This window comes from Trachypithecus francoisi, unplaced genomic scaffold (assembly GCF_009764315.1).
Source record: "Trachypithecus francoisi isolate TF-2019V2 unplaced genomic scaffold, Tfra_2.0 Lachesis_group16, whole genome shotgun sequence".
NCBI lineage: Eukaryota > Metazoa > Chordata > Mammalia > Primates > Cercopithecidae > Trachypithecus > Trachypithecus francoisi.
This window is the reverse complement of record NW_022681461.1, coordinates 58,457,074-58,470,563: the sequence shown is the minus strand read 5'-3', so window position 1 is coordinate 58,470,563 and position 13,490 is coordinate 58,457,074. Positions and strand designations below refer to the sequence as shown.

The 13,490-nt window shown below is 38.8% G+C and overlaps 1 protein-coding gene across 1 annotated transcript in view; it reads left to right on the top strand.

Annotated features, from left to right (window-relative positions):
- The first annotated feature begins 3,230 nt into the window (after positions 1–3,230).
- Positions 3,231–13,490, top strand: part of LINGO2 (leucine rich repeat and Ig domain containing 2) — a 464,489-nt gene continuing 454,229 nt past the window's right edge. The window contains exon 1 of the mRNA XM_033237532.1: positions 3,231–3,720. The gene's annotated coding sequence lies outside the window, so the exon portion shown is untranslated. The remainder of the gene's footprint in view (positions 3,721–13,490) is intronic.

Genomic DNA, 13,490 nt, shown 5'->3' with positions numbered 1-13,490 from the left:
CACTTTTTAGAAAAATAAAAGGTATCCAGTGTGACTCCATGGCAGAGAGTGAGAGGGAGCATAGAGGCTTCCTATCATTTATGGTCTTCCTGCAGGCCACCTATTAATTTTAGATTTTAGCCTAAGGGGAATGGGAAGGCAGAAAGCCTATTTGCTTATTTGTATTTTGTTTGTTTTAATTAACAGTAAAATATAATCAGATTTGCACTGTAAAAAGATCATTCTGGCTGCTCTGTAGGGAATGGATTAGAAAACAGCATAAGTAGGTGAAGGAAAACCAATTTGAAGGCTTTTGCAGAGGTAAAGGAGAAAAATAACAGTGTTTTGGAGCACGTAATAACAAAAGGGTTCAAGATTAGTGAATAGAGTCAAAAGAGGTTCAGGAAATAGAAATTATAAGACTTAGTTATTGATTGAATGTGGTGAGGAGCAAAAAGAAAAAGCCAAAGCTTGTCCAGCATGGTGGATATTAATTAAATATAATAGTTGCCCAAGGACAAATAGCTAGTAAGTGTTAGGGATTTGGACCTAGTTTAAAATTTGTGCTGTCACCAGTATGCTCCTCTGAAGCCCAGCTTAAAATGGCCAAGCATTCCAGTATTTGAAATTTTATATTATAAACTGGATATGCTTGAATATGCATAACAACATAATGGAGAGACATGTGCAATTCAAAATGAATTATGGAGCAGATCCAGGATCTGTCATTCAGAATTAGCTTTGATGACTCTTCAGAGAACCTGTGAAATAAGGGGTTCCTTAATTTGTTTCATTCCATATCCTGGTGGTAAACATAATAATCATAATGAGATAGTCAAGGTAAAATGAAAAATAAACATTCCCTTGGACCCTTGAATGAAAGAAAAAAATTCCCCAAATTATAAAATCATGTATTTTATCTGTAATGTTCTATCTCACTCTGTCTGGCTTAATAATATCAAAATTGTGATATATATCCTCAAATTACTTTGTAACCATTTGCACAGATCAGGAGAATTAATTATATGTGAGGTCAGGTAGAATCTCTTCCTTTTTGAATTCAGATGCCCTTAGTAATGTGAGGTAGTAAATCATAACCCATAATCATGGTTTTTTTTCCCCCTTCTGGGTTAACAGAGAATCACAAAAGGAATTATAGCCACAGGATTTCATCTTTAAAAATGTTGCCAACAATAAGTAACATTGTCACCAGGCAGAATCAGGTGCAATTTTGCCTTGTGTATTCTTAAATTTTTGTTTCAGATTTGCTTTCAGAATGTATTACTTCAAGTTTCTCTGACAGTTCTGAATACTGCTTTCTATGTAATATACTTTTAGTTGTAATTGCATATTGACACTGTACACATTATTCTGATGGAACAAATGGAGTAATAAAATATGTAAAAAAAATAACAATTTTAAATGTTGATAGACTACTGTAGATGGTGACACAATTTTGTCTCCTTCACAAGCCTGCTACTGTGCATGTAGTTATTTCTCCAGTTTATTTCCTGTTTTTCTAGCTTACTCCTTTTCCAAGAGAAGCAAATCAAGACATGTCAGATTATGCTAGATCGATGGAAGATGAGTAAGTTCAGTGGCTTTGATCACAAGCTTCAAGGTGGTCAGGATGAGGTGGAGGGACCATGTATTTCCAGCCCGTTGAGACAATGTGAGGAACATGGCAACTATCAAGTGAGAGGAAATAAGTTGTTCTGCAATACAGAAACTTCACCATTCCCACTGACAAGGGCTCAGACTTACCGAATCAAGAAATAACAATAACTTCTGAAAATAAAGGATAAACAGTAGCATGTTAAGAGTGTATATTATTACTGATAACATTGTCATGTGGAGTGGTGAAGAGCACAGGCTCTGGTCCCTGGCTTCTGACATTATCAGTCACTAGCTCCATGACCTTGGCTAAGTTACTTAAGTGAGGTAATGATAGGGTTCTTTGGTGGCTCTGTCACAGGCTCGTTGGGGTGTCACTTCACCAGCCAGAAACCTCTGTAGACAGCAGCACCTTATGATTGAGTTTTGGTTGCTCTCACTGGGCCAGTTCTGCCCACTTGGCCCAGCAGGCTGCACTTGGCTTGCACTACCGGCCTGGATCCCACAGCTGCTAAGGCCAAGCCAGGTGCAGAGTGGCAAGGGGTATGTAAGTAAATGAGTATGGGGCCTTACTACTGCACATAGCCAGGTATACTGGCTGTTGTAGTGGGGTGGGCAACACCAGGCACTGGCACAGGTGCCAGCTCCATGCAAGGCTCCAGCTGGACCAGACATACCACGAGAAACTTCCACTGTGGGGACCAGTGTCTGGACAAGGGGAATGTGGTGGTGTTTGAAAGCCCAGAGATGCCAGAAACCACAGAGCCCAAAGAGGGTGTTACAGCCTATCACAGCCCTGGCTTGGGGAGCCCTGAGGTCTGGACTCCAGGAAGGACTGCAGCTCTTCTCTCTTTCATGTCACCTGCAGCATGGTGAGTGGGTAGGTGAGGGCATGTTTCAGCCCATTTGTGTTACAGCTCTTTTAGTCCTGCTGCCTTGTTCTGGCCCACAATTTATGGGCTGGCCTGGCCTCACTGCTGCTTCTGTTCCATGGGGTGGCCACCACCAGTGCCAGCAGAGAATAGGAGGGCTATAGTGTTACAGCAGCTTTGGCTTGGGGAACCCTGAAGACTGGGCCACCAGAAGGATCACCACTCTTCACTCCCACAGTCCAAGAGCGTTTCACCATCTGCAGCTCAGTGAGCTGGCCAGGAATATCTTACAGCTTCTTTTCTTCCCGCTGTTTGGGTGGATCCTGAGTTCTTGTCCCATATCCAGGAAGAATGAGGAGGCATGGACAAGGAGGGTGAGCATGGCAGAGAGGAACTTTATTGAGTGACAAAACAGCTCTCAGGAGACCCAAAGTGGGTAGCTTCTATCCACAGGCAGTCTGAGTCTGGCTGAGTCTGGGATTTTTATGGGCTCAGATGGGAGGAAGTCTGTGCTGATTGATGCATGGGCAGTCATGGGTGGGACTGGAAAAAGCACCATAAGTTCTCACTCCAAGTCATGTACTCCCCCTGGAACTGCCAGCCCAGGCCCAGGCTTCAGATTGTCCCTGGCTTGAAGGTAAGGTTCCACCAGAGACCACTCCTTCCCACCTAATAACCTGTCTGCCTCCTGCCACTGTCAATGTGCTATTTGTGGTGCTCAGGCTGTCCATGCTGAGGGCCGCCCACAGGCCCACACCAAGTCACCATTAGCTCCCTGGCCTCCCTCCCATACTCATTGGCACCCAAAGTCCAGAGGGGACCAAAGCAGTGGGGTCTGGCATGTCAGCACTGCCCCAAGAGTGCTCACACCTGGCCAGATTGTGACAGCACCCAGGCTCAGCCACAACTTTACTCCACATTGGAGCAGCCACTGGGAGTGGGGAGAGGCCAGGGAGCAGGAGCAGGCACATCAAGCTGGAGGAGGTAGAGGGTTACCAGGCCCCCGAGAGCACAAGGATGCCTGAGTCTAGAACCATGGGGCAGCTGCACTCAGGAACATGGGGCTCCTGCCCCACCAACTCAGTAGGGGTCAGGGCTCCTGCCTGTTTCCTGCTTCAGCCAGCTCCACAGAGTGCACAGCCCCAGCCATGCCTCCCCACCTGCAGCTGGCATCCCCACAACAGTTGCTCCAGATGGGCCTCTGCCACCATGAGTTTAAATGATGTTATCCATCAAGCCATCAGCACAGTGCCTGGTAGGTACATAGTGAATATGGGAGGAACGTTAGCTTTTATTAATGTTATTGTTACCCTAATGTACTTACCCAGTCAGAACCTTTAACAAGCACAGCAATAGGCACCTGATAGATGAAGTGAGACAGTTGGTATGAAAGCATATCTTCCTTTTTCCTCTTACCTCATTTTGTCCCTTCTTTCTCATATACATGCCTCTTGTCTATTTGACTTATGAACACATCATTTTTCCTCTTCCACTCATGCACATGCCATGGTCTATGTAAAATTATAACTGAGGTACTCCTTATTTTAAAGCTTATCCATCCATATATGTTACAACCTCATTTGTAAGAGTCCTCAGCTTGTGAAAAAATAAAAATAAAACAACATTGGAGCTAATAATTTTAATATTGAGTATACTGAAAATACATACTATGTAATGAAGTTCCACCAAAACAAGGATTTGATCCTTTATAATTGAAGCAAATTTACTAACAAAAGCTTTAAGTGCCTTCATAACCATAGAATTGTGATTTCAACTAATGAATGGCCATGAGTTTGTAAGAATATATATATATAGCTGTCACAGGAATGCTTATACCACTGATGGTTTTCAACACTGTAAGAGAAGATGTAAAGGAGCCTAATTACCTAGCAGAAGCCCTTGGCTCTCCTGAATGTAAACTCTTGCTTGCTGTTTCAAAGAGAGTCCATGTTTAAAAACAAGAAAGTACATGAATGCATTTAAGGGACGTTTATGTAGCTGTGGCCCTAAAAATAGAGAGAATAACTAAGAAAAATAGTTGTTAAGTATTGAAGAAGGAAATTTAAAAAGTTCATAAAATAAATACGGCACATTAGTACATTTTAAAATATTTTATTATTCTTTAACAAATTATAACACATTTACATGGTACAGTGTGATGTTTTAATATATGTATATAATGTGGAATCATTAATCCATTATTTATTGTTAAAAAGTATGATGTACTCTTAGCATAAACAATCAAAGAAGTATACAGACCAAAAACTTAACAGTGGTTATGTCTTAGTGGTAGGATTTGGGTTGGTCATTCATTTACTTATTATTTAGCTAACTAGTTTCTTATTTTTCTACTATGTTTTTTTTTATGTCCTTAAAGAAGAAATAAACAAAAATGCAAAGTAAGCTGACCAGCTGACAATTAGGAAACTTTTTTAAAATAATTTGCAAAACTGAACAATGTTTTTATTATGTTTAGGAAATTTAAGAAATACCTCTGAGATCCCAGGGAAAATATTAAAATTCAAACAAATCAAATAGAAAAAGATACATTGCAAAGGCATTGCCCAAGGCAGAAAAGCTTTCTAAAATATAATAATAAAAAGATCCAATCAATGTAAATTTTCAAGAGCATTTATAATAGAAAACAGTGGGTGAAGTTAGGGAGTATCTTAGTTCAGTGAAGTCAGAGACAACTAACAATCTTAAACACAATAAGTTATCAAAATATAATTTTTACTGCCACAGAGACTTCTAGAGATTTATTTGTTTGCAATAAATCTCAAATAATAGAGGACTTGAATAATACAAGGAAGAATAATTTACTATTCATCAAGGAAAACAAATCAATAGGATAATATGTTATTTTCTTCTTTGTTATTAAGAGAAGTAGATATTTATGAAAAGCATGGTAACTATAAATGCATGATGAAAAAGAAGAAAATCAATGCCCTTATAAGATGTCAAAATTCCTTTCTTGGGCAGTTTTCTCAGTGTGTATTGCCTAGACAACTGGTATGAGAAAAACCTGGGATGTCTGACCCTGGCCACCCAATCAAATTATCTGGAGTCACATTCCCTAGGAATCTGCTTTTTCAATAAGTGCCTAAGTTAATTCCTATATTCACTGAAGTTTGAGAACAAATAACATGAATTATGGGCTAAAATCCATCAAAGACAAAGAAATAACATGAAGTATGGGCTAAAATCTATCAAAGACAAACAAAGTGGTAGATTTCACACTTCTCGTTACACAAAGAGCTTCTGTATTTAACTGAAAGTTTGTTTAATATATAAACTTCCTGAAGAGAGAATGGGCTAATGCACCAAAAAACAAACAAACAAACCCTCCAATGAATTTATACTGCTATACTTGTGACTAAGGTCATTTTGTGAAATTTATTTCTCACAATTCTGGAGGCTGGGAAGTCCAGTATCCAGTATCAAGGTACCTCAGCAACCGGTGAAGGCGTTTGTGCTGCATGATCCCAGGAAGGTAGAAAAAACTGTGAGAGAGCAAGAAATTGAACTGGAAGTCTCAAGAATCAATTCATGAAGGTGGAGTTCTCTTGATATAAATACCTCTCTTTATGCCCCACCCCTCAAAACTGTTACATTTGGGATTAAGTTTCCAACACATGCTTTTTCGGGAAAACATTCAAACCACAGCAGCTTGTATACACACTTTTACAGATATGCCTTTAGGTCATTTTCATTCAAATTGTTTTATATATTCTGAATAAGTATGTGAACTGGGAAAACTTTAAAATGCTTTGCTCTCATTTGCATAACTGATAGAAATAAAATATTCTTGTTAATCATTGAGGCATATGTACTATGTTTCAGCTGATTAATTTTGTTCTAATGTGATCCCTGTTTTTTTTTTATCCTACTTCATAGAGCAGTCATACTTGAAACAGAAAAGCATTATGTGAGATATTTATATTCCTTTAGTTATTAAATCCAAAGGTAAATTACTTTTGTTATTTTCAGAGTTTTTGTGTATTTTTTTTTTTTTTTACCCTATGGTATTTCTAAAAGGCATGACTAAACTTAAGCTCTGGAAGGTTTAAGAAGCCAAAAATATAGGAAGAATTCATGAGACCAATGGTATGTTAATATCAGAGGTAATTTTCTGACCTCATAATTGATGGCTTTGCTTTTCCAAAGGGGGACTATTTCCAAATTCTTCTGAAGTGCTAAAAGACATTTTTCCAGAAGCGAACATTTTATAAATGACCTGTGTCTTCCATTAAAAGTATACCTGTAGGCCGGGCGCGGTGGCTCAAGCCTGTAATCCCAGCACTTTGGGAGGCCGAGACGGGCGGATCACGAGGTCAGGAGATCGAGACCATCCTGGCGAACACGGTGAAACCCCGTCTCTACTAAAAATACAAAAAAAAACTAGCCGGGCGAGGCGGCGGGCGCCTGTAGTCCCAGCTACTCGGGAGGCTGAGGCAGGAGAATGGCGTAAACCCGGGAGGCGGAGCTTGCAGTGAGCTGAGATCCGGCCACTGCACTCCAGTCCGGGTGACAGAGCGAGACTCCGCCTCAAAAAAAAAAAAAAAAAAAAAAGTATACCTGTAACTTTATATAACTTCAGTATTCACACCTTTTTGTATACATTTGACTTATGAAATTTTTTTTTTAAATCTCTTATGTATCCACACTTAGTATTCCAGAAATTTTTTCAGCATCCTAAATTGCAGATGCTTCAATTCACAAAATGCAATTACTCCTGAGTATAATTTTACTCTTTAAAAACAAAATAATAAAAATCAGGGTTTTGAGGAAAACAAAATGTTGCTGTGTAAAAACAAGACATTTATGGTATTAAGTTATTCCCTTAAGGATTTTATCAGTCAGGATGGGCTCTGTTATGCCAGGGTGAAAAATAACACCAAATTTCAGAGTCTAACAACAGCCCAAATTTAGTTTGCTACTGGCATGTACACATCAAGTTATACTCAATTCAGGATTTAGGGTTTCAGAGAAGCCACTATCTGGAACATTGCTTAGCCCCATGGCAGAGAGAAGGTGATGGCAACATGAATCATACAACAGACCTTACAGTTTCCTCACAGAGTAACACATATCACTGAACAAAGCTAGCTTCATGGTATATTAATCCATTTTCAAACTGCTGTATATAAAACTACGTGAGACTGACTAATTTATGAAGGCAAGAGGTTTGTTTGGCTCATCGTACTACAGGCTGTGCACCATGTCTGGGGAGGCCTCAGGAAACTTACAATCATGGCAGTAGGCAAAGGGGAAGCCAGCACGTCCTATGTGACTGGAGCAGGAGGATGAGAGAGTGAAGGGGAAGGTGCCACAAGCTTTAAAACAACCGGATCTCATGAGAACTCTACCACAAGAATAGCAAGGAGGAAATCTGCCCCTATGAGTCAGTCACCTCCTACCAAGCCCCCTCCTCCAACACTGGGAATTACAAACCAACATGAATTTTAGATGGGGACACAGAACCAAACCATATCACATGGTCATACCAAACCTCAGTGTGCAGGGGAACACAGTCACATAATATGCCCAAGAGAACCATAAATATTTGATGAACAGCACTAATGACTGCCAGAGGATCCTTGCTTACTGGACATTTTCAATATATATATATATATATATTTCATTATATGTATATGCATATATTCTCTTCTTCCTTTCTTAAACATCAGAACTATCTTCCACAGCTGGCTTTCTGAGATTTAAGACAAAGGCATTAGCCCTTGATGACCTTCAATGGCAGTAGTGAAGATTTGTAAACTTAAGTCCTCATCACTACTTGCCAATAGCTGATGCATTAGTCAGTGTTCTCCAGAGAAATAGAACAAATGGGATATATGTAGATATGCAAAAGAAAATTTGTGCTAGAAATTGGCCAGTGTGATCATGGAAGCCTAAAAGTCCCACGATATACATTCTGCAAGCTGACGAACCAAGAAAGCTGGTGGTATAATTCAGTCTGAGGCTGAAGACATGAGAACCAGTGGAACCACATATCTAAGCCCCACAACCTGAAGACCCAAGAATCAGGAGCTCTGATGTATGAGGCCTGAAGAAGATGGATGTCGAGCTCAAGAAGACAGAAGGAAAATTTATCCTTCCTCTACCTTTCTATTCTATTTGTATCCTCAACAAGTTAGATAGTGGATCTTCTTTACTAGATCTACTGATTTAAATGCAAATCTCTTCCAGAAAAACCCTCTCAGACACACATGGAAATAATGTTATATTAGCTATCTGGGCATCCTTTAGCTCACTCAAATTGACCCATAAAATTCACCATCCCAGCTGGTTTGGGACAGAAGAGGACTAGCTGGATGATAATTTTTTTTTTTCAATAGCCACAGAAATCAATATAATCAGAAAGGGAACCATCATGAAAGCCCTAGGCCTTTGATGTGACAAGGAAAGGAGACTAGATTACTGGAACCAAAGCCAATGTTTCAACCTGATAAGTTTCCCTATATTCTTAAGTCACTTGTCTGATAATTATTGTATGAAAAAAAGTCATTTTCTTTGTTTGAAATACATTTAGAAGAGGGGTAGGTAGTTGGGTGTGTGGTGTTAACAGTAAAAATTTAAACTGTTAAAAATGATATGAAAAATACACCTGGCAGAATTTTTTTGTGCTACACTGGAAAATTATGATAGGGCCTTCTGTGCCAAATATATGTTGTTTGTCCTCAGAACCTCTCTCCATTGTTCTCTATCTTTCTATGGTCTCAAGAAGTCTGATGTATGTAGGTCCCTTGTCCTTTGGCTTCCTGAGTTTAAAAAATGGAGATGGCATCAAGAGATGAGAAAGGAGGAGAAGAGATACATTGGTCAGGGTTTTCCAGAAAGATAGAAGTGATCTGCTTGCACGTGTGTGTGTGTGTGTGTTTGTGTGTGTGTAAGAAGGGATTTATTAGGAAAATTGGCTCATGTGATTTTGGAGGCTGAGAAGTTCCACAACAGGCTGTCTGCAAGCTGGAGACCCTGGGATGCCAGTAACATGTCTGCAGCCAAATGTGACAGCCTCAGGACCAGGGAAGCCCAAGATATAACTCTCAGTCAGAGGCTGAAGACCCAAGAATGTGGTGAGTTGGGAGGCTGCTGGTATAAGTTCTAGGGTCCAAAGGCTGAAGAGTCTAGAGTTACGATGTACAAAGGCAGAAGAAGAACAGTGTCCCAGCTCTAGGACAAAGTAAGAAAAGTGTTTGCCTTTCCTCTGCCTTTTTGTCTTATCTAGGCCCCAGCCTGGGATAGTGACCACCACACTGAAAGTGGACCTTTTCCACTCAGTGTACCAACTCATAAACCAACCTCCTTTGGTAACAACCCACAGGCACATCTGGATATAATGCTTTACCAGTTATCTTGGTATTCCTTAATGCAGTCAAGTTGATACCTATAAGTAACCATCACATTGAGGTATTTGAACCCCAGTTCACTCTGTTAGGTCTTCGAAGGGTGGCTCTTTTTCTTTATTGAAGGCTACGGTTCTTATCACATGACTCTCTCCACAGAAGTATGCTTTCAAGGGTCCAGGAACCGTTCCTTACCCTTGCCCCATCAGGCTTTGCAGTGGTAAGGACTTCCTCCTCTTGCTACCATGCAGTACTGCCTTATCTCTTATTCATTTCTCTATACTCTGCCACACTTTTATAAATACTCTTCCTTATTCTTCTCTCTCAAACAGACTGTCCCGTCTGTTTCCTGCCAGAATCCTGAGAATCTGTGTCTCCAGGTGTTATGACATATGTCTATGTTCAGTGCCAATAGTTAAAACTATTAGGTTGCAAAGGTCTTGGCAGAAACTAATCTTCCATTAAGATTTTATGTTGTTTGGATCTCAAAACTATTTTTATTGTGTAAAGAGTAAATTTAAGTCCTGAGTTTACTAAGTGAAAAACAAAACATAACAAATATTTGAAGTCCTTGCAATTACAGGTTGTTGCTATGGATAATTTGGTCAAAAGCTTCTGAGAAACTGTAGAGTGGGCTACTTATTATGTTAACAGAAAGAGAGACTATTAATAAAGCTCTCAAGTTAGTAATCTTGGTAACTGCTTTCTATTATGGATCACTGCTGGCAGACACAAATAGAAACACTGAGAATGAAATAAGTGGCAAGTATGTTAAACCAACCTGTCAATCAATCAGTGAGTATTTACTGTTCTAAAATCTCACGTCCCCAGTCCACCCTTTCTATTGATTTATCCAACAATTTTCCAAGTTTTGTTCATTCTATTATCTTTTGTGTTGATTTTTATTACTCTCTATTGACCGCATTGCTCATAATAACTACAGTGCCACATGGTCCTTTGTCATATCACTTGCCTTCTTAGTCTGATACTCCATTCTCCAAGGAGAGAGCTACTTCATACACAAAAGCAGGAAGGGATATTCTCGTTCTAATCCTAGCCATCAGGACTGAAGATCATGGGACAAATGTGTAAGCCTGCATTCCAGTACCCAATCTACATTGTTTTTTTCTGCCATTACATTTCATTCTACATAGTCCTTTGCAGTAATCTTGAAGTCAGATAGAATGACAATTCGGCATCAAACTTCACAGTCCAGAAATAATTAGAACATTTGTGAGCAACTCCTATTTTTCTATTATATTGCATGATTTTGTCCTAGAAATATGAGACATCACGATTTTTGCTAATTTAGAAGTTTTCTTGGCCACAAAGCAAAATAACCCTTCTTATATATAGTGATACCGCTAAATAAAATTTGAGGTAATTCTTAGATCACAACGTTCTAAAGGTACTAGAGTGTTAAATTATGAAATACGGTTAAAATGACTTACAAAAAACAAGACGAATTACTTTACAGTAAAATTGAACAGGTTTTCATTTAAGACATAGCCTTTAGTGCGTGTAGTTGTTTGAATTTGGACTATATTATTTATTTCCTATAGTGAGTTCGTTTTAATATTTATATAATGAGTGCTCACTTTATGTTCTTTATTATAAAAAATTACAAAGGACAAACTTTGTTTCTCAAAAGTCGACTCTGCTAAAGGGAAAAAAGTGGGTTTTATGACAAGGAATTTTTTTAAGTAAAATGAACGTGTAAGGAAGAAAAATATACAGGTTATAGTGGATCAAGAGAGAGCCTGGAATACTTTAAGCTAATAATAGAATGGTAAAATATAGTCTTCATGGCTTATATCAGTGTTTCGTTTTCCCTCCTTCTTTTGTACAAACGTTCCGTGAAAATAGTCAATAAACCTTCTAAAAACAATAGAGAAGAATAGATATCCAAGCTATGACTCAGACTAGAGAATAAAATAAGTGAGTCCAAATTATGGATTAGGAAAGAAACAAAAGAGAAATATTTATATCTGATTGTATTAGCCTTATCATTTGAAGTAAATGTGATAAAAATTTTGGCCTTGAGAGCATAGGAGAATAAGATATTTAAGGAGAATATTGAAACAGAAGACCTCTTGTTTGATGGAAGCCAAATGCAGGAAGGATAAATATGTCATTTCTCAAGTCCCATCTCCAGTATTTTTTTTGCGTGTGTGTGCTCGAGAACTTTATTCTGGCAGTGCTCTTACAAGATAGATAGTTATAGTGAGAGCAGGCTGTAGCATGAGCCAGACACAATCAGGGGTCGGATGATTGACTAACCAGGAGGATCTCTGTCCTCTAGCTGAATAATGTTTTCAGTATTTTGGAGACTCTCTTTTTTTTTCCTTTTCTTCTTTTTTTATTTTAATAATTTTTATGGAACAGGTCATTTTGGGTTACATGGATAAGTTCTTCAGTGGTGATTTCTGAGATTTTAGTGCACCCATCACCCAAGCAGTATACACTGTATGCAATGTGTAGTCTTTTATGCCTCACAACCCTCTCTTCCCACATCCCAGAGTCCCCAAAAGTCCATTATATCATTCTTATGCCTTTGCAGTCCTCATAGCTTAGCTCCCACTTATAAGTGAGAACATATGATATTTGGTTTTCCAATCCTGAATTACTTCACTTAAAATAATGACCTCCAGCTCCATCCAAGGTGCTACAAAAGACATTATTTTGTTCCTTTTTTATGGATGTGTAGTATTCCATGGTGTATATATAGCACATTTTCTTTATCCACTTATTGGTTGATGGGCATTTGGGTTGATTCCATATTTTTGCAGTTGTAAATTGTGCTGCTGTAAACATACGTGTGCATGTGTCTTTTTCATATAATGACGTGTTTTCCTTTGGGTAGCTACCCAGTAGTGGGATTACTGGATGGAATGGTAGTTCCACTTTTAGCTCTTTAAGGAATCTCCATACTGTTTTCCATAGTGGTTGTACTAATTTACATTTCCACCAACAGTGTAAAAAGTATTCCCTTTTCACCACATCCACATCAACATCTAATGCTTTTTGAATTTTTAATTATGACCATTCTTGCTGGAATGCGGTGATATCTCATTGTGACCATATCCAGATTTTAATGAAGATTTCTTTATTTGCATTCAGAAATATGTCTTAAATCTGTCCCTTCCTTTCCATCAGCACTATCCCAGGCTTTGAGGATCATCTCCTCTTTCTGGTGTGCGTGTCCCTAAGTAGAGGGGACTTTTCTTACTTACCTGCTTTTCTGGCTCAGCATGATGCCTGATATATAGAATTTTTGCAAATTATATTTGCAGAATAAATGAGAAGTGGAAGAGTTTTAGAGACTAGTCTATATACCCAGTGGCTGAGATCTTCCCTTTATATAGGGTGAAGGGTCGCAGCTGGGAGAGTGGGAAAGGGATGACAGGCTTGGGTTTTATAATTGAAGAAACCTGTTTGCAAGATCACATCTTAACATACTTTTCCTACTTGGAATTGTATACAATGATGCCTTCCCATGAAACCATCTACTGTTACTTCTTCCATGTCTTTATCATACCCTGCTTTTAATGAGAGGTGAAAGCCATTTTGAATGATAAAAAGTAGCAATTAATTACTATGCTTAGTCTTTCTGAAACTATATTTTTTCAAGAAAATCCAAGATTGGGATATTTTTAAT